Raw genomic sequence first — 26,676 nt, 5'->3', positions numbered from 1 at the left:
TTTGCTGAATAAAAGTATACATTTATTTTTACTCAAATTTTACGCATTTGAATGATGGTGTGTGTAAATGTTACTTATAGTATGTGTATTCTAGTTGTTGTTTTTTCACATCAACATTTATCAGTATAATTGAATAAATCACGTATATTCAGATTCAGAGTTCTGGCATCTGCAGGCACAGATTCCACGTGGGCCTAGTCATCATGCATTTGTTTTGTTTTTTTCAACACTCTTCTGCCCTAAAGCAGATCTAGTGTTCCTCCCACTATTCTGTCTCTATGTAGTATCGGCTTTAAACAGCAGAACTCATCATTCATATCAGCAGGCTGATGAGATATTGGCTTTTTTTCCCTGTGTGGTAGATGTGAGATAACTGAAGCAATGCACAGTCTCTCTCTCTTTCTTTCTCTCTCTCTCTCTCTATTCCACTTACTGCTGTTTTATCCACCAGCCTCATATCTCTCTCCTTCACACACACGCACAATTCAGTTTAACGTCTGTCACATCTCCGTTTTATAAAGTGCTTTTGCGCCCTTTCCTGAACCGTGACGACAAGGTTTTGTTTCGTTTTTTCTTTTTTTGATTAAGAGTAATATGTAAATGACACCAGCTAAATTTAAAACCCCGGGGCCAGGAAGGAAGTGCCAATTGAAATAGATGCTTCAGTGGTCGTAGACAATAAGGACGTGTGAGCCGAGCTAGAGGGAGAGGAGGAGACACACATAGACAGAGAGCAAGATGCCGAGGACGCAGACTGTAACCAATATTTCTGCATATGTCTCCATTTTGTCAAGTCTCATTAGAGGGGCCGCGGCTGCCGGGTGTCACAGAAGCTGTCCAGAAATCATTCATCATCCTCCTTTCCTTCCCTCCTCCCTCTGTCTCTCCCTTATTCCATCCCGCACCGCCGCTAAGTAAATAACACGCACTTATTTCAATATTATCATATTAATGTTAAAGTTCAGCTGTCACCTAATGGGAAGACTAAATCAGATGTAGCATTTAAGCAATGTAGTGCTGCAGTGAGGCCGCTTCAAATCAGGATTTATGAGCTTTTTCCACGCGCGCCTTCTCCCTTCAGCCCGCTGCCTTTCTGCATGAAGGCCCACCACACCCCCCGTTCTTCCTGTCTGCCTAGTAAAGGCCTTCTCTCTCTCTAGATCTCTCTTCCTAACTTGTTTTTGCCTTTCTGTTTGAAAAAGTGCAAATAAAGCCTTCCTACATACATATTAAATCTGTGTTGCATCTCAAAGCTATTTGCAACAGAAAAGTAGCAAAGATAACGAATGTTGGTTTACAAATTTTTTTTTTTGGTGTGATTTTTGTGTTTCATAAAATTTCCTGGCTTTTATTTATCTGCATGCTTGCTTAATCTTTGGACATTTGAGTAATAGCTTAATATTACTATTGCTACACCACATATTACTCTTTTTGTTTTTAGCCCCTAACCAGTGTTATATATTTTTATTTTAAATTTAGTTTTCATTTTTATCAGTTGTTTTCTATTTGTATTTATTTTCTGTTTCTGTTTAGCTTTAATGTATATTTATTTCAGTCTTGATATAATTCTTTGCTTGTGCTTGGTACAGATGTGAGGGTAATTTAAATGAAAGCGAGGTGAACTTGACTCCCTGCGGCGCTACATAACCTGATTATCTGCGTTGGCCTTTATACGCCTTTATACACTCACTTACTCCAGGTTGTGTTTGTCATGGTGAGGTTCACAGGCTCTCAGCTGTGAGTTGAGGACAGAGCATTAGCCCGCTGCGATAAATATTGTTGTAAGATGGAGACAGAGAGACCCGCGCCACACCAGATGTTTACCCTGAGTGGAGAGCACTGTGTGTGTGAGGACGACTCCAAATATGTGTACTCTGTGATACTTCCGCTCCGAGGACACTGCGTGCATTTTGAGCACAGCTCCTGTTTTCATCCCCGACTTTACAGAGTTCAAACGAATCTGTTTATAATACACTAGTATCAAATAAGAGATGCGTATCCCAAAAGGTTTTTAACAGAGGGATTTAACAGTGACGCATCTCTGATAGTCTGGTAATTCAGCCCTTAATCAAAGTAAACTCACATCATGACAGGCAAAGCAGTTTTACTCTCCTGGTCCTCTCATTCTCTCTCTCCCTGAGCAAACTACTGAGCTGGGCTGTCTCGTGCTCCAGCTCACTCTAAATTATTAATGGCCAGCTTCAGAAACTCCTGAGGGTTTTAATTATATTGTCATGGTCATACTCATCTCATTAACTTTTAATGGCGATGCCTGCTTAAAGAAATCATAATATTATTAAAGAATAATCATACCAATTAAAACATTTGCCTTGATGACAGATTGTTTAATACACAAGTTACTGGACTCAGTCGAGCCTTCAAAGCAGCCTTGGAGGAGGGCTGAAGCAGCATGAGCAATGTGACCTTGCACTAGAAGTTCTTAGACATACAAACTTACAGTTGGAAGTAGTTTGGTAGATTTGTTTTGCAAGAGTAAGATGTATTAACAAGGCTTGAAACTGAAAACAAGTCCTTTCTAGTACTGACCGTTTCTGCACTGGGTCCATGCCTACAGTATATTGTTGTTTTAAAGTTATAGTTCACCCAAAAAAGAATATTCTGTCATTATTAACTCACCCTTATTTTGTTACAAACCTGTATGACTTTCTTCTGATATATTGAAAATACAATAAAATTCAAAAGGGTTCCATTGTTTGTTGTTTGGACACCAACGTTTTTCAAAATATCTTATTTTGCGCTCCACAGAAGAAAGACGATCATACGGGTTTGAAATGACATAAGGGTAACTCATTTTTGGGCCTGTTAACACAGCCTAATGTGAATAAACAAGAGTGGCCCTTTACATCTGGCAATAAATGCACTCAAAATGCAAATCAGACAATATTAAATCACAAAAAATATCAAATAATCACTGACATATTACGTTAAAAGTTTGTTAACTCAAATATTTCCAACTTTAACCAAATTTTAAAAGCATTGATAGGTAATTTAAAATGCTTTCTGTGATTTCATGCATTTCATTTGCCAAAGTTTTATGGTGTGTGCACACCAAAAGCTAATTTAATTATTTGCATGAGTAGATTACATACAAAGTCAATGCAAAGATGTGAATAGACAAGAATTAGCGACGTGCGACATGTTTGCCGCGAACACACAATGTTCGCCTCAATAGTGTCTTCCGCGTGGAAAATTCGTACAACACGTTATTATGCAAACCTATCAGCAAAGAGCTTATTGGCACTTTTGGTTTGACACATCCGGTTGTACCAGAAAATGTATTTTTTATGGTGGCCGAGAGAGCTCAACGCGCTGCAAATATAAAAAACACCTGCAAATTAAGAAAACAACTTTGTCAATTTTACAACACAAGCGCTGCAAATGCTCACAACACAACCAAATAAAGAAACGCACTGCAAATAGAAAAAAACAACTGCAAATTAAGAAAACAACTTCATCGATTTGACAACACGTGCTGCAAATGCTCACAACACAAACAAATAAAGAAACGCACTGCAAACTAAATTCTTTATTTGGTTGTGAGCATTTGCTGTGCGCTTCTTTATTTGTTTGTGTTGTGAGCATTTGCAGCGCCTGCTGTCAAATTGAGGAAGATGTTTTCTTGCTGGTGCTTTTTCTATTTGCATGTGTTTTCTGAAGTTGCAGCACGTTGAGCTCTCTCGGCCACCGTAATTTTTTTTTTTGTTTTTATATTTTTGTTCATTTGAGTAAGGCGAAAAACATTCCGCAAGTAAACTAGAGTGAGTAATGCGATGCAAATATTTGCTTCGCTTTTGGTGTGAACACACCATTAAATCACTAGTTTTGGGAGAGAAATGAGACAAAAATTAGATTTCCATGTGTAATCCAGTGAATTAATTTGTTGAATAATCAGACATTGTTGAATAAATTGAAAAAACTAATTACAAGAGCTCAGTATCTTCTGTCCTTCTACTTAGTAGGGGTTTGATCGCAAAGCATCTTGGGTGTGTTTAAACCTGGCTTTTAATGTTTTTAGGTGTAATCACTTAAAGGGATAGTTCACCCAAAAATGTAAAATTCTGCCACCATTTACTCACCTGACTTAATTTGACTTACTCACCTGACCCTTGCTAAAAAACACTGAGAAATTTCTCAAAATATCTTCTTCTATGTTCAGAGGAAATACAGTTTTATAGGTTTGAGATAATATTAGGGTGAGTAAATGACGACAACTCTGTAGGTTAAGGCCAGGTGTAAAAAGGTCCATTGTTTTGTTTTATCATCATTTTTTTTTGTGCAGACTTAGTGTGAAAGGGCCTTTAACCTCAAAATGGCCGTGATGATGTCCTTATGGCTTCAGAACTAGACTATGGTGAAAGGCCTCCTGCTGATGTGGATGGATAGTGAGAGAGCAAGAGAGAAGGAAGGGTAGTGATTGGATCAGTGCCCAGTGCAGAGCTCCTGCTCAGCCTTCCACGGAGACCAGGGGCCTGATACCGCATGCAGGTGGTCGCCAGTCAGATCAAAAAGTCAAACCCCTGGGTGGACCTCCCTTTGAAATGGGAATGGGGCAGACATATCAGACAGAAAACATAACCAAGGCCCGCACCGCAGAACAGCTCCATATTCATGGACCAGCTTAGAGGAGCCAGGCCTCGATCTTCTGAAGAAGCCCACAGTACAGCTGGACACTGATTAAGACATCAGGTCCGCCGTGTCTCTGGCTGCGAACACGCACATTACCTCGGGTATTGTGCGTTAATGCACAAACAACAGGAGCTCCTTACACCCCCCCCCCCCTTTATGAAATATTCATATTCATAAAGCATTACGTGTGAAGCAGAGTAGCTCCGACTTTGTACATCCTGAACAGCTGTAACACTTCTCTGTCACTAAGCGCTCTGATCCCAGCAGCGATTAGATCAGTAGATGTGGTATTGTGAGAGGTGAGCCACACTGTCACCTCTCTCTCTTCCTTGATTTTCCTCTCCATCTCCCTTTGTTTCAACATTCTGTGAGTCGTCATCGGCGCAGCATGATAGCAGACGAGAAAGAAGGGGAGGGAGGGCGACGGAGAGCGAACCCCCCCGAATGTGGCTGTATTCTGGTGTTTGCCAGTCCCATTAAACAGACATTTGCAAACAATGTCAAGAGGGAGGAGATCAAAGCGCGAACCCCAGAAAAGCGTGAGCTCTGATGTCCTGAAGATCTTCAAATTTAGACTTCCACCGTATTGGCTCCCAGTTCCTCTCCCAACTTAGAATATTAACGACGTGCTATGTAGGTCATATAATTAATGTGATTCAGGAGCACCAGTGGGCTGTTGAGGGATGCAAATAGAAAGAGTCTTGGGGGCCCTCTTGAAGTCTTGTTATGAAGTTGAACAAAAAGATTTGATATTATTTTTAATTGGAGCTGAAAGATATAACAAATTATAGTTCAGTGTGTGTTTTCCCTCTTCTTGCTTGCCTTTTATTCTTTTATTTATTTGGCTTCTCCCTCGTTCTGCAAAGCGAGGGGAAAAGCCTCGTTAAGATGCTGGAGTCGAGGGAGCAGGGTGGAGAAGTGACGGGGGCACGGCTCTCTTTCTCCCACACATTCACTCCCGTCCTTGCAAACAAACTCCTACACGCAGTTCGCCGTATAGTTTTGCGCAAGTATGAAATTCTTTCTGCTGTCAAAATCATAATGAACGGCTGATATAGGCTGAAGGAAGAACAAAGCTTGTTGAAAAGCAAAGTCGGAATTTTACTCTAAATTTACCAGTTGTACAGGTGAGGTGTGTATGCCTCTCCAAACTAACCTTTATAAGAAGTGCTGGTTTTCTTTTCTCTACTTTTTAAGAGACGTTCACATCACGGATTATAACTATAATAACTATGAAGTTTCAATAATAATTCTAATTATGGGAATAGGACGTCCACATCGCATCTATAATGAAAATAACATTATTATAATGACAGTTTGTTTCTTTGTTGAAACAGATTTGGAAAAGTGGCATCATTTACTCAACAATAGATCCTCTGCAGTTAATGGGTGCCATGAGAATAAGAGTCCAAACATCTGATAAAAACATCACAGGAATCCATAAGTAATTAACATGACTCCAGTCCATCAATTAATGTCTTGTGAAGTGAAAACTGTGTGTTTGTAAAGAAACAAATTAATCTTTCCTTGATTTGTGTTGCATATTTCTGTCCTGATTAAAAATTTTACATTGGAGAAAGCATAAATGGATAGAGGAATCACTCAGATTTTCACATCACAAGATGTTAATTGATGTAGTATGGATTACTTGTGGATTATTGTGATGGTTTTTATCAGCTGTTTGAACCTTTATTCTGACGGCACCCATTCACTGCAGAAGATTCATTTGTGAGCATTGCTAAATTTCTTCAAATCTGTTCCGATGAAGAAATAAACTCCTCTAAATGTTCATTTTTGGGTGAACTGTTTCTTTAAATAGCGTGCGCATTTAAAGCAACCAATGACATAACTGCAGCATGTGCTTATAATAAACAGAATGTCATTGTGCTTTGGTGCGGGCGCTAATATAGTTATTGTTATAGCTGTCTTTAGTTACTGTCAGATTTTTTGCTATTTTGATTCTGTGATCAGCCATTTCCCCCTTCATTGAGCTTTGAGATCCAAAGATCCAGAACAAGCCAAATTTCAGAGCTTGGAGCCCTTTCCATCGGTGACTGTCTCCAGGGCAGCAGGCCCCTCCCTGTGGGTGCTCTTTTCCCAGCATTTCTCTGATTTCCTTTCCGAGCAGCTGTGGCAAATGCCATGTTCTACATTTGTCATCGCTGGAGTGGTATGAATCACGCTGCTTCTGGAAACCATGTTTCACCACCATGAATGTTGGTTTGGCTGATGCTACGAGAACGCTACCTGGCTGAGAACTAGGTGTTTGGTGCTAGAGTCATGTGGGGTTGTTTTTAGAATTTGCAAGGTAACACAGCTGCATGTAATGGCATTCAAGACAATTTTGTGCTTGCAGTTTTTTGGCAACAGTTTGGAGAGATCCCGTTTCTGCTCCACATGACCATGTGCGAATTTCTTTATGGAAGAACTTGACTAGCTACACAAAGCCCAGATTTGTATCCCACTGTACATTTTTTTTAGATAAATTGAAACTTCTAACCTAAATGATGTTTTGTCTTTAGTGGATTCTTTTTCCGCATGTGGTTGTGGTTAGCAAAAAAAGTTAGCAAAACCATGTTCACTTACAACATGTTTGTATTTTATAAAATTTGCTTCTTATATCCACTCAGTTATGGAGTGGCGCAACTGAATTAAAGAGAAGTGGCGTTGATAAGTGTGCATATGTGTGTCATGGAGCGTGGTGACGCACATCTGCAAGATTTACTACTGTAACTCACTATCTTGTTTCTCTCCTGGTCACAGCTCTGGCTCAGGCCTTTTAGACTCTGGGGTGTCAGGTTTATTTTGGACAGCAGGTATACTCTGAGCATCTTGTGTGTCACAACATTTCAGTTCAGGTGTCTGGAGATAATATGGTCTTAGCTAGTCAAATGTCACTGTGCGAATGTGTGTATATGTATAAATATAAAAATATATATCAATGGAGTTTTCACCTCTGACCTTTTTAAGACCTTCCTGTTTCTGTCAAACAAGGTAACTGACCCCTCCAAACATACATTTTAGCCTATGTTTAAGTGATATGAGTTTTTCAGTGCCTGAATCTACAATCATGAAATAATTAATTAAATTTAATAATATATGAATATATATAAAAATTAGTATATATAAATTTAAAAGATTATTGCAGCCATTATTCCAGTGTTTAATTTAGAGCCTTCAGAAATCTTTCTAAAGTAATATGCTGATTTGGTGCTCAAGATTATTTTATCAATATTGAACGCAGTGTTTGTGTAACATTTGTATGGAAACTGATACTTTTTTTCAGGATTCTTTATTGAATCGAAAGTTTAAAATAACATTTAAAAAAAAAAAAGCAATCTTTTTTAACATTATAAATATCTGTTATTTTTAATGTTACTTTTAAATCAGTTTAATGCATTCTTCATGAATAAAAACCTTAATTTCTATCCAAAAAAAAAAAAAAAACTCTTACCACAAACCTTTGAATGGTTGTGTATATACAGTGCAAGTCAATATTCTGGTCATATTTTTTTTTTTCCAAACACATTTTACCAATTCCAAACCACATCAATCTTAATAACTACAATTAATTTTGCATTGAATCATTTATAAGTGAGATATAATTGTTAACAAGGGCTGGAAGTGAAAAATGCTTTATACTCAGTTGTGCGTAATTAGGTTTTCTTTTATAGGCAAAATGCACCAAAAAAGAGATTTAACTCACACTGAAAAGTCATGGGAAATATTAAAAACAAATGCAATACAGAAACTGCTAAATTAAATCATGACCACTGGACAGCGAAATGCTCATTGGGTCATTGGGATTTAGACAATAGATATATGCGTCTACTTGTGTCAGTAGTCATCCTGTTTATTCGTAAAATAAAGAACTATTTATAATTGATTTAAAATACCATAGTATTGTAATATTTATCAACCTTGTCATTGCATCAGTTGACCACTAATTGGTTTCATTGGTCACAACATCAGTATCATGCATCAGATTTATGTTTTCTTTTTAAAACAATGATTTGAGACTCTCTCTATGAGACTCTCTCTACATGTTGTTCGTCAATCTTTTATATTCGATAATGAGTACTGATGGCTCCATAGTGTGTGTGTGTATTTGTGTGTATACCGTCAATGTGTAAAGCTGTAAAGTTTCATGAGCATCTAAATGAAGAGTGTGTGAATGTGTATGTGCAGCAGGCTGCCGGGAAGGTTGACAGGCCTCTGGATAAACCCCTGTGGCACACACACACCTCAGCCTCATTACCCACTGCTGAGAGCATCATGGGTAACAGTGACACTTAAACTGTGTGTCTTTCCTACTCCTATTAGTATGTGCTGATTGCCTGCTTTGCAAAGCACACACATGTTTGGGCTGCAAACAATCTCAGGACTGGCATGTTAAGTGATGAGTTCTTACATTTGGGGTACATCAGTCTGAAAGAGAGAAAAGCACACATTGATATGTCGTCTCCATTATACTAGCAGCATCTGTTTAGCCTCCATTTTTAGAGGAGGAGATAACAGTATAGGACAGGAGTCAGTCTTTTGTGACCCAAAAATGTGTGTGTGTATATATATGTATGTGTGTGTGTATATGTTTATACATATATTTTGCACGTTTGCCCACTGACAAAGAAATGATCAGTCTATAATTTTAATGGTAGGACAGTGAGAGACAGAATAACAACAAAAAAATCCAGAAAAACGCATTTCAAAAAAGTTATAAATTGATTTGCATTTTAATGAGGCAAATAAGTATTTGATCCCCTATCAATCAGCAAGATTTCTGGCTCCCAGGTGTCTTTTATACAGGCAAGGAGCTGAGATTAGGAGCACTCTCTTAAAGGGAGTGCTCCTAATCTCAGTTTGTTACCTGTATAAAAGACAACCTGTCCACAGAAGCAATCAATCAATCAGATTCCAAACTCTCCACCATGGCCAAGACCAAAGAGCTGTCCAAGGATGTCAGGGGCAACATTGTAGACCTATACAAGGCTGGAATGGGCTACAAGACCATCGCCAAGCAGCTTGGTGAGAAGGTGACAACAGTTGGTGCGATTATTCACAAATGGAAGAAACACAAAATAACTGTCAATCTCCCTCGGACTGGGGCTAGGTGGGGAACGGTGAGGAATCAGCCCAGAACTGCACGGGAGGATCTTGTCAATGATCTCAAAGCAGCTGGGACTATAGTCACCAAGAAAACAATTGGTAACACACTACGCAGTGAAGGACTGAAATCCTGCAGCACCCGCAAGGTCCCCCTGCTCAAGAAAGCACATGTAATGAATAAATGAATGAATAAATAATTTATTGTCATTGTTGTAAAACAACGAGATTACATTAGAGCCTCAATCGACAGTGCAATTTCTTAAAGGGCAAATACATAGAATTTAAACATAATAAGGTCCAACATGATCAGCAATAGCCCAGTATGTAAACAGGACAATGCGACATTGACAAGGAATAAAGTGTATGAGGTGGGGAAACAGTAATAACCAGTAATGATGTGTATTGTTGTGTGTGCTGCAGCAATGCAAAATCCAGTTCACAGTTAATGCCATTATTGAAGAGTGGTACATATTGAATCCAAATTTAAGTGGGGGGAGAGGGGAACAGTGTTTGTTCAGCAGTCTAACTGCCTGGGGATAAAGGCTGTTGACCATTCTGGTGGTCCTGGCCTGAAGAGACCTTTACCTCCTACCAGAGGGCAAAAGGTGGAACAAAATGTGTGCTGGGTGAAATGGGTCTCTTATGATGTTGTGTGTCCTGCGCAGGCAGCGGGATGTGTACACAGTAGAAACCTCCGGGAGGACGGTTCCGATGATTTTACCAGCAGTTTTCACCACCCTCTGAATAATCTGCTGTTCAGCTGGAAAACCACACTAGCAGCCCATAGGTCAGCACACTGTGAATTGCACAATTGTAGAAGTTTAAAATGAGGTTCTGGGGCAATTTGGCTTTTTTCAGCTTCCTCAGGAAAAAGAGACTCTGCTGGGCCTTCCCTACAGCTAAGGTGATGTTATTGCCCCAGGACAGATCCTCTGTGAGACCCAGGAATTTGAAACTTTTCACCCTTTCTACAGCCTCTCCGTTACTGTAGAGAGGTGAATTTCCAGGATGATTTAATTTACAAAAGTCCACTATAATTTATTTTGTCTCTTTAATATTAAGAGCCAGGTTATGCTTTTTACACCACCCCGCCAGTAGTTCAGTCTCCTCCCTGTATGCCATCTCATTGTTGTTTGTTATGAGGCCAAGCACAGTTGTGTTATCTGCAAATTTAACGATGTGATTAGTGGGGAAGGAGTTAGAACGGTCATGTGTGTAAAGTGTGTAGAGTAGTGGACTGAACACACAACCCTGAGGGGCACCAGTGTTGATGTACATGGTGTTTGAAATGTGCTCGCCCGTTTTCACACATTGAGAGCGGTTGGTTTAAACAGTCCAGTATCCAGTTACATAATACGTTGTTCAATCCAAGGTTGCTCAGTTTTAGCAGGAGTGTGTTTGGCCGGATTGTATTAAAAGCCGAACTAAAGTCAATGAAAAGCAGCCTAGCATAGGTGTTTTTGTGCTCCAGGTGTTTTAGAAGTATGTGAAGCACAATAGGACTTAGCAGGGAAAGGTGTGAGTGCTACAGGCCTGTAGTCATTCAGGCATGTGACATTGGCTTGTTTGGGGACAGGAATGATTGTGGCTGCTTTAAAACATGCTGGGACCCATGACTTGGACAGCGACAGGTTGAAGATGGTTGTGAAGACCCCTGCCAGTTCGGCTGCACAGTCCTTTAGCACCCAGCCCAGCACTCCGTCTGGACCAGATGCCTTCCTGGGGTTGATGTTGCTAAAGCAGAATCTCACTTCATGAAGGCTCAGGACAGGTGCAGTGTTGTCGTTGGAGGGCAGATGGGGCAACAAAATGTACAGGCCCTTCTGAAGTTTGCCAATGATTCAGAGGAGAACTGGGGGAAAGTGCTGTGGTCAGATGAGACCAAAATCGAGCTCTTTGGCATCAACTCAACTCTCCATGTTTGGAGGAGGAGGAATTCTGCCTATGACCCCAAGAACACCATCTCCACCATCAAACATGACATCAAACACCAACGATCTTCTCAGCTGCTCTCACTATGCGTTGAAGTGACTTGCGGCAGGATGCGTTGCAAGCGCCATACCACACAGTGATGCAGCTAGTCAGGATGCTCTCGATGGTGCCTCTGTAGAAGGTGCACATGATGGGGGCCGGGGCTCTGGCTCTTCTAAGTTTGCGGAGGAAGTAGAGACGCTGCTGTGCTTTCTTGGCCAGTGCTACAGTGTTGTTAGTCCAGGAGAGGTCCTCCGTGATGTGTACACCCAGGAACTTGGTGCTGCTCACTCTCTCTACAGTCGCACCGTTGATGGTCAGAGGGGCATGCTGAGTGTGTACTCTCCTGAAGTCAACAACAATCTCCTTTGTCTTCTCCACATTCAGAGAGAGATTGTTGTCACTGCACCACCCGGCCAGGCGGCTCACCTCGCTCCTGTAGTTTGTCTCATCTCTGTTGCTAATGAGACCCACCACAGTCGTGTCATCCGCAAACTTAATGAAAAGGTTGGAGTTGTGTGACGGTGTGCAGTCGTACCAAAAAATCCTGAAGGACAATGTCCGGCCATCTGTTTGTGCCCTCAAGCTGAAGCGAACTTGGGTTCTGCAGCAGGACAATGATCCAAAACACCAGCAAATCCACCTCTGAATGGCTGAAGAAAAACAAAATGAAGACTTTGGAGTGGCCTAGTCAAAGTCCTGACCTGAATCCAATTGAGATGCTGTGGCATGACCTTAAAAAGGCGGTTCATGCTCGAAACCCTCCAATGTGGCTGAATTACAACAATTCTGCCAAGATGAGTGGGCCAAACTTCCTCCACAGCGCTGTAACAGACTCATTGCAAGTTATCACAAACGCTTGATTGCAGTTGTTGCTGCTAAGGGTGGCCCAACCAGTTATTAGGTTTAGGGGGCAAGCACTTTTTCACACAGGGCCATGTGGGTTTGGATTTTGTTTTCCCTTCATAATAAAAAACTTCATTCAAAAACTGCATGTTGTGCTTCCTTGTGTCATCTTTGATTAATAATTAAGTCTGACAAACATGCAAAAAAAAAAAAAAATCAGGAAGGGGGCCAACAGTTTTTCACACCACTGTGTGTATATATATATATATATATATATGTGTGTGTGTGTGTGTGTGTGTGTGTGTATGTGTGTGTGTGTATATGTGTGTATATATATATAAACAGTGGCGTGCACAGACCTCTGGAGGGGCAGGGGCAAAATGGAAATATATACATAGAAAACCATGGCTGTAAAAGTAATACAACAATAATGGTTATCATATTTTTTATGATGCTGTGGTGACTGAAGGCTTCAGAGCAATTGGTATTTTACCCTTGAAAAGATCCTGTCTTCTACACCTTTACATCAGCTGACCTTTTCCACTTTTCCAATTATTAAACTCGGTGGGGTCACTGTGTATGACATTGGAGTGACGAGCTTCTCCTCCTCTGTCGTTTCCAACCTTGTAAAGGTATCGCTCGTCAGGGTGTTAGACGCGCTGTTCTGAGATCAGTGACTACGTCCCCCCTTGAAGTGGCTGCAGTGTCATTCCAAGGGCAGGGTGGCGTTTGATCTGGTGTCGGGCGGCTGTCGTTGCACAGGGCCCTGTGATTGTCCTGCGGGGAAGGAGACAGACATCACCTACCTATCTTCAATAAAAACTTCCTTGGGAACTTTTTGATTGACAGCCAGGAAGGCATTCGTCATGACGACCAAGTTTTTTGCCCTCTGTTGTGTTTTCTGGTTGGGGTGAGTTAGAGCATCCATCAAGATGTAAAGTAATGGGGCAAAGACTTGGTACCACTATCCTTTCTCTCTTGGTGTTTGTCTCTCTCTCTCCCCTCTGATTTCATTGAAAGCCCATCATAATGCTTAATAGCAACTCTTCTACTGGGCATTTTTGAGGAGTTGGACCCTATCATGTTGTTATATGCGTATGGTGTATATGCATGGCATGTCATACCTTTTGCCTAGATCTCAAGATTTTTCAGCCTTAAAAAATGTATTCAATTTATATCTCTATTTAGGTATTTCCTCTAAATCGGCCTAGTTTTCCTCAATCAGAAGAACCATTATTGCAGCCATTGTAGCCAAATTAGATTCAACATGAAAGAATTGCACAGTAAAATTTTGTTAAAAGTAAGGATGGTTTCCTTACTGTTCTTCTGAAGACAAAAATAATTTATTATATGTAATATAATAATGTATAATAATTATATATTATATATATTATACTGTATGTATATACACACTACAATTTCAGATTTCGGAAAATGACAACCTAATCTCACAGCAATTCGTACATGTTTTACGAGGTGACTAATTCATAAGAATTTGTACGAATGACCACCCCTAAACCTACCCCTCACATAAAACGTGCAAAATCTTAGGAGTGTGGTTGTACAAATTTGTACGAATTAGCCACCTCGTAAAATACGTACAAATTGGTTGTGAGACAGCGTTGAACATGATGCAAACGGTATAGTTTAAAAACATTTTGAAATAGACTAATTTGCCTGAATTCACCCTATTGTTTGGTCCCATATTTTTTTTTTAGTTTTTGAACTGTTGGTCATTTTCTCATTAAGTTTTTTGTGTAGACACTGTCTCACTGTTCACATCGGACAAAACTCCCCTGGCACTGCAGCATCCTGTGCCTGTATTGTTTTTGAAGCAGTAGGAAGATGTCAAGGCAAAGGTGAACAAACAGGTCTAGTGACTCTTCACATTCAGTCTCCTAGTGAAAGAGGCATAGCTGCTACATATGCATATAATTCTTTTCAACCCTGCATAAGCTTCCAGACTTCTTTGTTTTTTGTGTCTTTCATATTTTCCAGACCCCCACCCCCCTCCCCACCTTCCTTCACTGGTCCAATTAATGTGTTTGTGTTTAAATTAATAAGTGAATTGATAAAAATCTCAGTGTCAGTGGGTGACAGGTTTAGCGTGTGAATGTTTGTATGCGTGTGTTTTGTTTTGGAGAGAGCAAGAAAGCTCACGCTGAAGGCCCTGAGGCATGTAAAGACTTTATGGCTCACCTCATACACTCATTAAGGCTGTTCTTCGGCTTTTGTTGCATAATTAACTAATGGCAGCTTTAAAAAAGGCTTCACTGTCTTTGACTGACAGCGTATGGCTTTTACGGGTTATCTTTGTCTCCAAAAGCTGTCTTTTTGTCTTTGGCAGAACTAAAGCAAGGTTGCTTTCAACATCTCTGAGGCAGTGTGTTGACAGGGACATGGAGTCTGTCGTTTCAGCTTGTACCAACTGTACCACTGATGTTCGTTTTGAACGACTTGTGCAGTTTGATGTGCCCGTAGTCATCTTTTACTCACATGAAGTGCACATGATAGGTCAGGGATTAGTTATGTAAAAAAAGTCTATACAGTTTAAGTTCAGATGGACTGTGGTAACTCTTTTTTTACATGCGGCCTTGTGTTGATCTCCTTTTTAAAGTATTTTTTGAAATACCTGAACTCAGGCCTGTTTGATAAGTTGATTTGGTAGCTGATACATCTCTAAAGTATTCTGACCTTTTCCCTGCACTTAAAAAGGAAGATCCTAAATGCTCAGGGAGGGCCGGATGCATTCTGGGTAATGCAATGATGCCATATTTAGTTCATAGTTCATGGGATCTTTCCTCCTAAACCAATGAACTGAAGTAACCTCTCTAAACAGCTCACTCATTTTTTACTCCACAAATTGTTCAGGCATGACCTATTGGATACTATTGGATTATGAGAAAATGGTCCACACAGATACTAATGCTTTATAGCAAATGCTGTTGGAACTGGCTAAAAAGTTTTATTTGGTTTGTTTGCAGCCCGCATGGAAATATAAAACTTGTCTTTTTAATGCATTCTTGCAGTCGTTCTGTTCTTGCTTAGTTTTATGGGATATAAAATCCTAACATAAGGCAACAATTTTCAGAGATGTGCAAAGTAACATTACTGTTCCTTAATAGGTCTTTCTTTAATGTCTGTCAAATGTCATTTCGTGAAATTTCCATTTTTTATAAATACTACGTATATGAATATTTCATATAAAATAAGAATGATACAAAAATAAAATGTAAAATGTTTTTATTTATTATATTAAATTCAGTGTCTGTTGAATTTTTTTGTTTTTAAAGAAGTAATTTAATTGATCAAAATTACAGTAAAACAGTAATATTGTGAAATAGTATTACAATTTAAAATAACAGTTTTCTGTTTGAATATATTTATAAATATAATTTATTACTTTAATGACAAACCTGATTTTTTCAGTAGCTACTATTTTTATAATTTTAAAGTATTAATCCAGACTTCAGTGTCACATAATCACAGTTGTGGAAACTGTAATAAATAAATAATTTATTTATTGATTTATGTTGTTTTGATGATGATGATGAATAGAAAGTTCAAAAGAAATGTATTAATTTGAAATAGAAATCTTTTGTAAAATTCGAAATGTCTTTGCTGTCATTTAGAATTAAATCAATTTTGTCCAATTAATGAAAAAATCAACTTTAATACATTTTACAATTTCATTGAAAAAATAACTATAAAATAACATAAATTTCTAATAATTTTTAGACTGTATACCTGTTGATGAGCTCTAGCATGAAAAAGTTTTGGAAAACCCTAACATAAGGTATTTTACTTTGAAGTATTCATCTTTATAAAGTATAAAATTCTCATCTTGTTGCTTTCTGCTTGTCTTAGTGTCCTGTGGATGCGTACCGATCCTGAGACAGTTGTAATTACAGGCGCCGTATGCTGGCACTGGCTAATGACAGGTCTGTGGCCTGTGTGCTTTTGTTTGTTTGGAGTACACTGCTCCACAGTAGGGTATTTTCCCAGCTGGCAGTGCGTGCTTGGCCTTGGCTGAGTGTCTGGGTTGGAGAGGCGGCTGGTTCTGGTGCTACACCAGGCCTTATGCCAGCTGGAGACTAGACTCCTCAATCTCCACTGCTCTCCTCCTTTCTCCACTTTGACAGCGGAGCTTACTCGCTCGTTCTGGAGCTGGCAGCCTCCCATGGCAACACCCACATTTGTTTGCACCTCTAGGGTCAACAGCACCCTGTCGCTACCTGTCTTCCTGGATCACACCTCTCTCCCAAATCTGCGCCAACTCCCAAATTGAAAAGGCCCTTTTGCAAGATCCTCCACAGGGATTTACTTAGTGCTTCTGTCTTTAATCCAGGCTATTTTGTGATTGAGTATTATTGACTTGATTTACTCAAGCTTCACTCCTAATATAATTTTGGAACAAGCAAAATCATATAATCTCAAAATCAACATGACATCCAAATGATCCCTATTTACTTTCTTAAAAATGTGTTCTTGGTCTTATTGTGCATGATTCATTAGTGCATGTGGCACTTTACAGTAAGATTCAGTTTTTTAACATTAGTTAACGCTTTTTAATGAACTTAAAATGAGCAACACTTTTAGAGCATTTATTCATCTTAATTTCTGCATACACATTTTTTTACATTTCAACTTCCCATTAGTTATATTACATATTACAAACATATTTCATATTGCAAATATATTACAAACATTATTCAATTACATTTAACATTGTTATTAGCAATGCAACATGGTATATTTATCAATATAATTAATTTATTAACTTTATAACTTGTTTTAAAATAATTTATTCATAAATATGCATCTAAATTAATAAATGCTTTAAAATTATATTATATTTTAATGTTATAAAACCTTGAACATATTTTAAAATGTTACCAAAAATAATCTTCATTGAATTTAATTACTTCTCCACCTCTAAAACATTAGTTTTTTTTTGTTAACTATGAATAAAACTATTGAAAACTATTTTTGTTAATTGAAATAAAGCAGACATTAAATAACGTTTAAATATTAGATGAAAAACATAAACTACAATTTGAAAATTTCATTTTAAGTTTTAGCCCCAAACTGAGATAAATTAAAGTAAAAAAAATTAAAATTTTATTAAATCAACAACCACTAAGAAAAAAACTTGACAAAAGCACCTAACAAAATTGTTGCCAGCTGTTTTTGTAGAAGTGAAATAGCAAATTCTGGTATGGAACACCCGCATTTCAAGATCCAATAATTCTCAATGGGCAAAATCCTGTTATTTTTTACCCCGTTTCACTCAGAAATATGTTACATTATGAAAGTAAATTGGGTTTGAAAAGTGGCATTGACATGTTGTGGAACAAAATGTTGTTTTATATTGACTTGGACAATGACAGGAAGAGATGAATGCAGAATTTTCACATTTTCTCTGCTTATGTTAGAATTACTTGCATGGAAATACAGTGTGAAAGTGAATGTGAAAGTTGTAAGCTTCATATGAGCTGATTTGGCTGAGTTTTAACTTCCTTAATGGTTGTAATGACCAGAGTAAGAGCTGGATTGGACACTATGGCATTTTGTTGACCGTGAGTGAGGTCATACAAACATTCTGTTCCATCCTCTCTTAAATCCAGAGGCTAAGTGTAATTACAATGACATGGCCTGTGACATGCACGCTCACACATTCTCGAAGGAATGGGCTTCATTCACAAGAGCTCTGTAATTAAATATCCTCCCCAATTCAGGTGCCAGCATCTCTCTCTCTCTTTCAAATGACCATCCATAGCTGAATGTTTGTGCATGCTTGCGTGTATGCATGTGTGTTTGGTACGTTGTGCTGAAAAGTAGAAATTTCTGTTTGTTCACATGGATATCCATCCCGAAGTCTCTGGTGACCCGGTCAGTCCGTTTGTGTATTTCACTGTTTGTTTCGTTACGATGATGCTTCCTGTCTGCTCGCCAGTACTCAGGAAGAGTCAGCGGTGATGAGCCAGGGTTAACGTTGTCAAGACGTTATGAGGAGGTTGTCAGGACATTAGCCCGTTGGCCTGGCAGGCCCGTGTCACTTTCCCAGCCTGTTTGCTGATGGGGTTCAAATCCCAAACCTCAGTTGACCTGAGTACATACCTGCTCATCACACAAATGTGAGCGGGCACTTTTTTCAGAGACATTTTTGCCTTGTTGCCAGACTGTTTGCTTGCATGAATGGCAGACACAGAGAGGTTCTGTGTTTGTGTTTTAAGCCAACCTCGCTGGTGGACTTAAGCTTTATTTAATAAGATGTGGATGCGTAAGTTCCTGTCTAAAAACTGCCCTGTGGTCAAGCATTTTAGGCTTCACATAAACCATCTTAAACACTGCTTTCCTTTCACAAATCTTTCATTATAGCTTTTGGGAGCGCATGAATCAAAGAGCAAATGCAAGGCGTCCGAAGAACAAACAGTGTAATATGAGTATCTAAAGTCTAAAGAGACATTTTGTCCTGCCTTAATGTTCTGTCACAACATAATCAGAATAGATTCTATTTATTTTCTAAATGCATGTTCTTGGTTATATTGTGCATGTTGTTTCAGAAAAGAACTCTGTCTGTCTGTCTGTCTATCTGTCTGACTATCTATTGTTCTATCGTTCTATCGATATATCGGTATTTGTGTAGTATGTATAATATGTGTGTAATATTGTAGTCTTTGGGCATCATACTTACTAGGCCATATTCCCTCAGTTTGTTTTGCTTTCACAGTGTGCTTTTCTTTTAGTCAAGTAGTAATGCTTGAGTGTGTATTTTGGTTCTTTCCACACTAGATGCCTCAGCCTTGGAGAGTGAGAGCGGCACGTATTGTCTCCTGGCAGTAATCAATCAATGGATGGCGTGTTAGCGTGCTCCCTTCACCTCTCTTCATTCTGGCCATCTCACTGTAGTTCTGACGCTGGAAGTGCTGACCTATCTTACCAACACCAATCAGCGCCTCTTTTACCCACTTGAAGGCTTCATTTATTTACTCTATGGAATGTTGCCCTCCTGTTTTCCCGCATTTGTATATTGTAACAGGAATTCTCAAGGTTCCCATTCACGTTGTTCCTTTGCTCTCGAGACATTTTCTTTCTCGTCGTTGTGTCTTGAGTTGTTTTGTTTAGTTGTGGCTTCTTTGTAAGGTTTATCTTTCTGGGGCCAGGGTCTCTCCTCAATTCAATAGGCTCACTCTAGCTGTGCCTTGATGATGACCAGGCCAGGGCTATGGCGCTGAGTTGCGCTGCATTGTGGTCCTCTGAACGGGGTCTTTGTGATGACCCTTCCTCATAGGCCAGTACAAAGAGTGCAGTGAGGACCGGTCCACTGCAAGCCCACAACAGTAAGAGACTCCCAGACCAGCATATAATGGCCAGAGACACGTGCCATTGTTTTGCATCCTCAGTCCACCCTGTGAGTGGATTTACATGTATCTCTCTATTATTTCATTTAAAGACCCCATGAATCGAAATTGGACTTTTGTGGCTTTTAGTCCACGTCTGATAGCTTTGAGGTTTCTATAGTACTATGAGAAAGTACGTGGAAATTACACAGAAGTGAAAACTGAGCACAGCAGTTTCAAGAGATCTTTAAAAGAATGGGTACATTTTTTTCTCTTTCAGAATGCTTTAAATGAACTATTAAGTTTATGGTATTCCTCTAAGTAATGGATGACATAACCCATATGGAGATTAACCTTTTTACTCATAAAGTCATTCAGCGTTTAATCTGTGGTCATTAGCTTTCAGCAGTTTTCCTACCCTTTTTATTTTCCAATCTCTTTTCTGTTTTCTTCTCTTGATGACTGTTCTGCTCTTGTCTCAACACCACACAAAATGTACACTGGGGATTTCCAACGCCACCTCCTTCTTGACTGTTGATGTGATCCCAAGGAGAGAAGGTTGCCCCTCAGCTCTATTAGTGTTTACATGAGGCCACAGGCCGTGGTAATGAATGTCTTCTGCTTGTTCCAGTTGACTGCTGGCTCTGATTAGAGTTAAAGAACCAGAAGACCCAAACTGGAAGTTTGATGTTCATTTAAAAAATATTTATTTAAATTAAATTTTATTATATTTTTTAACATTTATTAATTTAGAAGACACTTATATCCAAAGTGACTTATAAATAAGGGACAACATTGATTTTTCATACATTAATATATTTGTCATAATACAGCCAGAAATATTTGTAGCATATATAAAAAAAAACACTTTTGTAAATTATATATTTAAAAAAATATATATAAATTAATATATTTTTAGTGCTGGGCATCCAAAATAAAAGTTTTTGTGTACATAATATGTGTGTGTACTGTGTATATTTATTATGTATATTTAAATACATACACATTGCATGTATATATTTAAGAAAAATATGTTATGCTTATATATTAAATATATTTATATATAATATAAATTATATGAATATAAATATATACATGTAAATATTTTCTAAACATACTGTATGGGTGTGTCTTTAAATATACATAATAAATATACACTGTACATGTATACACACATATATTATATGCATAAAATGTTTAATTTTGGATGCGACTAATCGCGATTAATTGTTGCCCTGCACTAATATTTTTATATACAATAAAATACATTCAAGTTAATGAGTTAATGTCTTTATTGTAGATGTAAATAAATAAATAAATATATATATATAAAACAAAGACACAAAATCATCAGCTTTCATTGATCCAGGCCAAAAACAAAATCCTGTTTACATCAGAGGTTGTTTTATTAATACGCTGGATGCCATATTTTATATTTAGCCCTTAGAAAACCCTATAGCATTTATTATAACTGCTTAGTTGTCCAGCCTCATCTTTCTCGCCGTTTGATGTGTTTGTGGTCGGGTCTGGGTATTTTTTAAGCCAGCAGGAAGGAGTGACCGTATTGAGCCGAACTCACATCTAGGTCGGAGTACTTCCTCTCCAACATGCTGAATAAAATGCTTTCTCCTTTTTCCCCTTCTGCTAACGGTAAACACTAAGATCCAGAAACAAATCAATGACGCTTTCCTTTGAAGTGCCTAAACGCATTACGACAGCTGTGTTTTAATTGGCCAAGAGAGTCGCAGATCAATACATGGTGTAATTGGCTGACACAGGAAGGGTGTGAGACTTTATTATCATTAATATTTAGACATGATCTGGGAGGACCTGGGTAAGGTTAAATGTACATCAGTGGTGAGCGTCTTTGATCTGGCTGATAAGTAGATCGATTTGGAAGCGAAGAGGTCAGGATGGATGATGTGCACCCGTTTTTATCAGCGCAGGGAGGTTTTGACTCGGCAAAATCCTGCTAAACCGACACAGGGAAGAGAAACAACATGAGTCTCACAACCAATGTCATCACTGTCACTCAAAACCATAGCTATTGTAAGTCTTGTAAGGTATCCATGGCTATAACTGCTTGCTGCTCATCTAATGCTACTTAGCCACTGCGTCTATCATCGATTCTCCAGAGTAAATACTTGTAAACGCACACCAGCCTGGAGAGGGTGTATTTAATACAAGTAACTCAATGACTCTGTCGAGTTTTCTCTCACCTGAGCTTGGCTGGGTCTTTGTGTGGCTCTTTTGTCTGGGCCGTGTAAGCGGATCTATGGGAGGAGATACCAGGGTGCTCTGGGCTGGAGTTGAGGTGGCAGGGCCATCGGTGGCCGTCACCCGATCCCTCGTTCGTTGGGTCGAAAATGGCCGCCGGCCGGGCTCTCCCCATCTCGAACCCCGCACCCTACCCTGGGGGCTGATGTGTACCTAGACACATGTTTCTGTCTGTCTGCGCATCCTTTGTCACATTCCCACAGGTTTGATACCTTAATCATTGTACTTAGTAGGACAAAGATCAGTGGCAGGTGAAACAATGGCCTCTATCTCGGTTTTCATGGGCTGTGACCTGTTTGCCTAACACAACTAGAGGGCTGAGGTCACGTGGGTCTGACATACATTTGTGTTTAAGTGTTTGGATGGTGTTAATTTTCCAAATGACATTTGAGTTATAGTTTACAGTGGCTGTGATTTCATGTATTGATTCGGACAAAGTTGGGATCTGAGGTTTTTACTAAAGTGGGGGTGTCTTTTGACTAGATGTGGGTGTTTTGGATGTGTATCATAAAAGCCACTGAAAACAAGACTTGTATATGTTATATATGTTAATAAATTCTGCCTGATAATAATAAATTATTTATTATAATATTGATTTATTAGACAACCCCTGAGTTATGGAAAATGGTAGGTAATTGGCTACGTAATTTTTACAGAGGGTTTGAGAGAAAGAAACACAGACAGACTGGATTCAGGCAGGATCAAAACCACAAAGTATATCTGTACATAACATAGAGCTTGTCAAGCAAGGTCATACTCTTATACTCACTGCTTATGCAGTGTATTTTGCTTATTTGTTTGATTCCTCTTAAATCTAACCTGCTCTTTACAAGCAGCACATTCTGGTACTTGAACCAGAATGAAGGATTGGCATGAATGAACCAGAACGGACAGAGCAAAAAGAAAGAAGCATCCTGCAGATAGTCAGAATTCATTATATTAGAACCATTGGTCCCACAATGTCCAACTCAGTCATATCCAGCTGATCTATAACCCTTTAATTCACTGAAAGGAAGTAAAAAAAATGGCATCTTCAACTTCACTTCCATATCCATTCCCACTGGAGGGTTTGTACATAAAAGCTTAATGAATGGACCTAAACGAAGCGCACGTCGGCTCGTGTTTTATCTCTCTTTGTGGCGGCCTGACATGAGGCGGCCCTGTCTTTGAAACTACCTCTGACACTGTCAGAGCTGACTCTCTTCGACTGACACAGAAAGAGAGAGAGGCTGATCTGGCCCGTCTCTTTCGCTCTTTCCTGAAAAGCCTGTCAGCCTGCTGTTTGATCGTAGCCCGGAAACAAGCCATCTATAGGAGCCGAGATTAACCCAGTGCATTAATCACACGTACAAATGGAGTGCAGGTGAGAAGTCTACGTCACACACCGGACGGCATATGTCGATACAATACAAAACAACTTTGCCTCGAACGCTTCATTTCCAAGAATAATGCATTTAAAGCTCTGCCCTTTTTTCTGCAGGTAAATGCGATGGCGAAAATAAAATCTGAAGGAATGTTTTCAGCGAAACGCAATTCAGATTGGACACACACTCTCATTCCGTCGACTGCTTGGTTCATACTTTTAGTTTGAATTCTCAGAAAAGGATCCGATGTCTTAATCAGGTGGCCAGCACCATTGTTAGTAGATGGCCGATGCACAATAAATCCACTGTTATTTAATTCCCTGCTCCTTGCAGAAGCTTAACAAATTCATTGTTAACCATCTGTGCGTGGGCGATGCCTATGTCTGTGTGTGAACGAGAGCAAGAGGTCACACAAAGACCTTTCTGTCGTTATGGCAATGTTTTGTCATGGGTTTTTAAGCAAGACATGGCTGTTTAGTTTATCTCAATGCATTGTTCATTTAATTTGCAAAGTTACCTGCCTGTTGTGGCTGTATGAGTTCGATAAATTATCGCTAACATCATTGGGATCGGTTTTGTCTGCGTGCACTTATATACTTGAGTGTATAACATCAGTCTTTAGCGGCGGTAATGGCAGATAAGGAGAAGATGAAGGGCATCTTAACATGCTCGTATGGCCACGGCTCCATCTGTTCGCTCACTTTTAATTGTTGTGGAAGTGAAGACAGGAAAAGGTGGTGTGATTGTTCGCTTCCTCTCCACAGAGGTAATTCCGTAACATTAAAGAAACAGCGAAGGAACCATCTAGATTATCGGCATGTAAATAATCTTATTTGGCTCTGGTCGCTGCTAATGAATGTCATTTACTTTTAAAAACCAGGATTAATTAACGCTCGGCGACCTCCTCTTCCTCCCTAAAGGGAATAAGTCTCAATTAGGCAGAGGATGGTGGCTAATATTTTCGTGGAAAATCTGAATGTGACCGTATGCGTGCATATGCTTTGCTGACATGGAAAATAACCTTGCAATTAATTATGTCCCTAATTTAATGTAGGGCTCAGAAAAGTGTTGTTTTATTGAACGCTTGAAGATTCTCAGGACTTTAGTTTATAGAGACTTTCTGTTAGAAACTCACAATGGACGGTCTCGTCTCGAGAGAGCGGGAGGCGTAAAAAATGGACTGCTTTTTCAAAATAAAGCCAGGAAAACAAACAAGAGCCTCAAATTAGATTTCCCAAAACATAACATTCTCTCTTATTAAATGCCCACTGTGGCCAAGAGCCTAAATAGAAAGACTCTGCCTTTTTCACAATTTCTCACTGAGGCATGCTTTCCTCCGTGGCCGTTTTAACTACAGTCTTTAACTAAACCAGCAGCTTGCCACACAGGCAAAAATATGCAGCTCCAACTGCATGTGTAAGTGTAGTTTTTCTTTCTTTTTTGCAAATTTTTTTCTTCAAATGCCTTTCTATATGAATTTCTCCCGCCTTTTGATGAAAAGGCAGTCTGGCCTCCCATCAAGCTTTCGCTTGCTGCTTGCGTGGGACATCAGGCCTTGAGGTACTTAACCCACATGAAAGATCAGATGAGGATGAGGGTGATTTTGGCAGATGAGTGTGTGTGTTGAGGTGTGTTACCCCCTCCTGAGCTCCCAAGGTTATCCACCCTGATCGCACTTTGCATGTATTCTCCCTCTGATTGGTCATTTATGAACTTTGCTGGTATCTGCTTCTGTGAGAACATTCATCTGGGACGCCAGGTTGTTTATTCTGTGCTTTATGAGCAAATGCTACCTTAATGATGAACTAATTATCATAATAGAGCCCAACATGACTGTCCACTTTTTTGGTTCCAGAAATATTTTTTATTAAAATTATTATTATTTTTTTTAAAGATCTACAGTGAAACCTTAAAATACGTTCTGAGATTAATCAAACATTGCAAACTTTGATTTGAAGCAACAATGAATATGCAAATCAGGAAAAAATGCTACAAAATTGTGTAAATACTTTCAAATTATATAAATAGTATAAGAGTGTGAGGAGACATAATAAGCAATGTTTATTAAACAACAAATCAGCATATTAGAATGATTTCTGAAGGATAATGTGACAATGAAGACTAGAGTAGTGGCTGTCACCACAGGAATAAATTACATTAAAAAGTTAAAAGTCAAAATATATTTGATTATAATTATATTTACAATATTACAATTTCTTAATTTTATCAAATAAATACAGCCTTGTTGAGCATAACATACATTAAAAACATAAATGAACAATTTCTTTATGCAGAAAATAATTCGAATTTTTACTTCAGGTACCTTGTCTTTGTTTTCTGTAATCATAATAATAAGCATGATATTTAGCTAAGCCATATTTAGCATGTAACCCAAGATTTTGGATCTTGTGTGTTTTTGTCTGTGCATGTGTATGTGCAAGAGTTTAAATGGCATTGCTTAGGGGCAGCCGTACACTCAGAAATGTCAAACCAGAAAGCTGACAACTGATAACTGTGAGAAACAGTCTGGCCACAGACAGAAATAGAGTGAATGGTAAATATAAAGAGAAGGAAGGACAGAAAAAAAAGAGTAAGAGAATGTAGAGAAAGAAAAAAGCCTGTTTCCCTTTCTACATATTTTATGACAGGATTTGGTGTCTTCTGTCTCACTCTGGTAAAAAGCCTGTGTTTGTGTTTTCTTAAGGCCGCTGTACCTGTAATACCAGGTAAACCATAAACAGACCATGTGTGGAAGATTGACACCATCAGTCTGTAAACAAACCTCACACTTTCATCCGATCTCTGTCTAGTTTAGTTTCTTTCTTAGCTGGTTTATCAGGTTTTCAGACTAATGTCTGTCATTTTCTGTACCATGTTCTTGATTCTCCACTAGCCAGAGTATTTGTGTTTCCTTCTCTCCACTCATTCCTGTGTCTCTTCTACGATTCTTCTCTCAGATATGAGGGATAGTAAGAAATGCCTCACCAGTGCCCAATCTGGAATGGTTCACTGTTTTAAAAAACGATGGAATAATCAGCTTTGCATCAACCCCTAAAAGATGCTGATGTTGAACCAGTGATAATGTCCAGAAAAAACAACAATTGGGTTAAAGAGACAGTTCA

General features: G+C 38.9%; 1 protein-coding gene across 4 annotated transcripts in view; it reads left to right on the top strand.

Annotated features, from left to right (window-relative positions):
* vti1a (vesicle transport through interaction with t-SNAREs 1A) overlaps positions 1 to 26,676 on the top strand; it is a 134,423-nt gene that overhangs the window by 83,444 nt on the left and 24,303 nt on the right. The window lies entirely within an intron of this gene.

This window comes from Barbus barbus (genome assembly GCF_936440315.1).
Source record: "Barbus barbus genome assembly, chromosome: 38".
Classification (NCBI taxonomy): Eukaryota; Metazoa; Chordata; class Actinopteri; order Cypriniformes; family Cyprinidae; genus Barbus; species Barbus barbus.
Note: the sequence above shows the minus strand (reverse complement) of the source record. Positions and strands in the feature narration are given on the sequence as shown.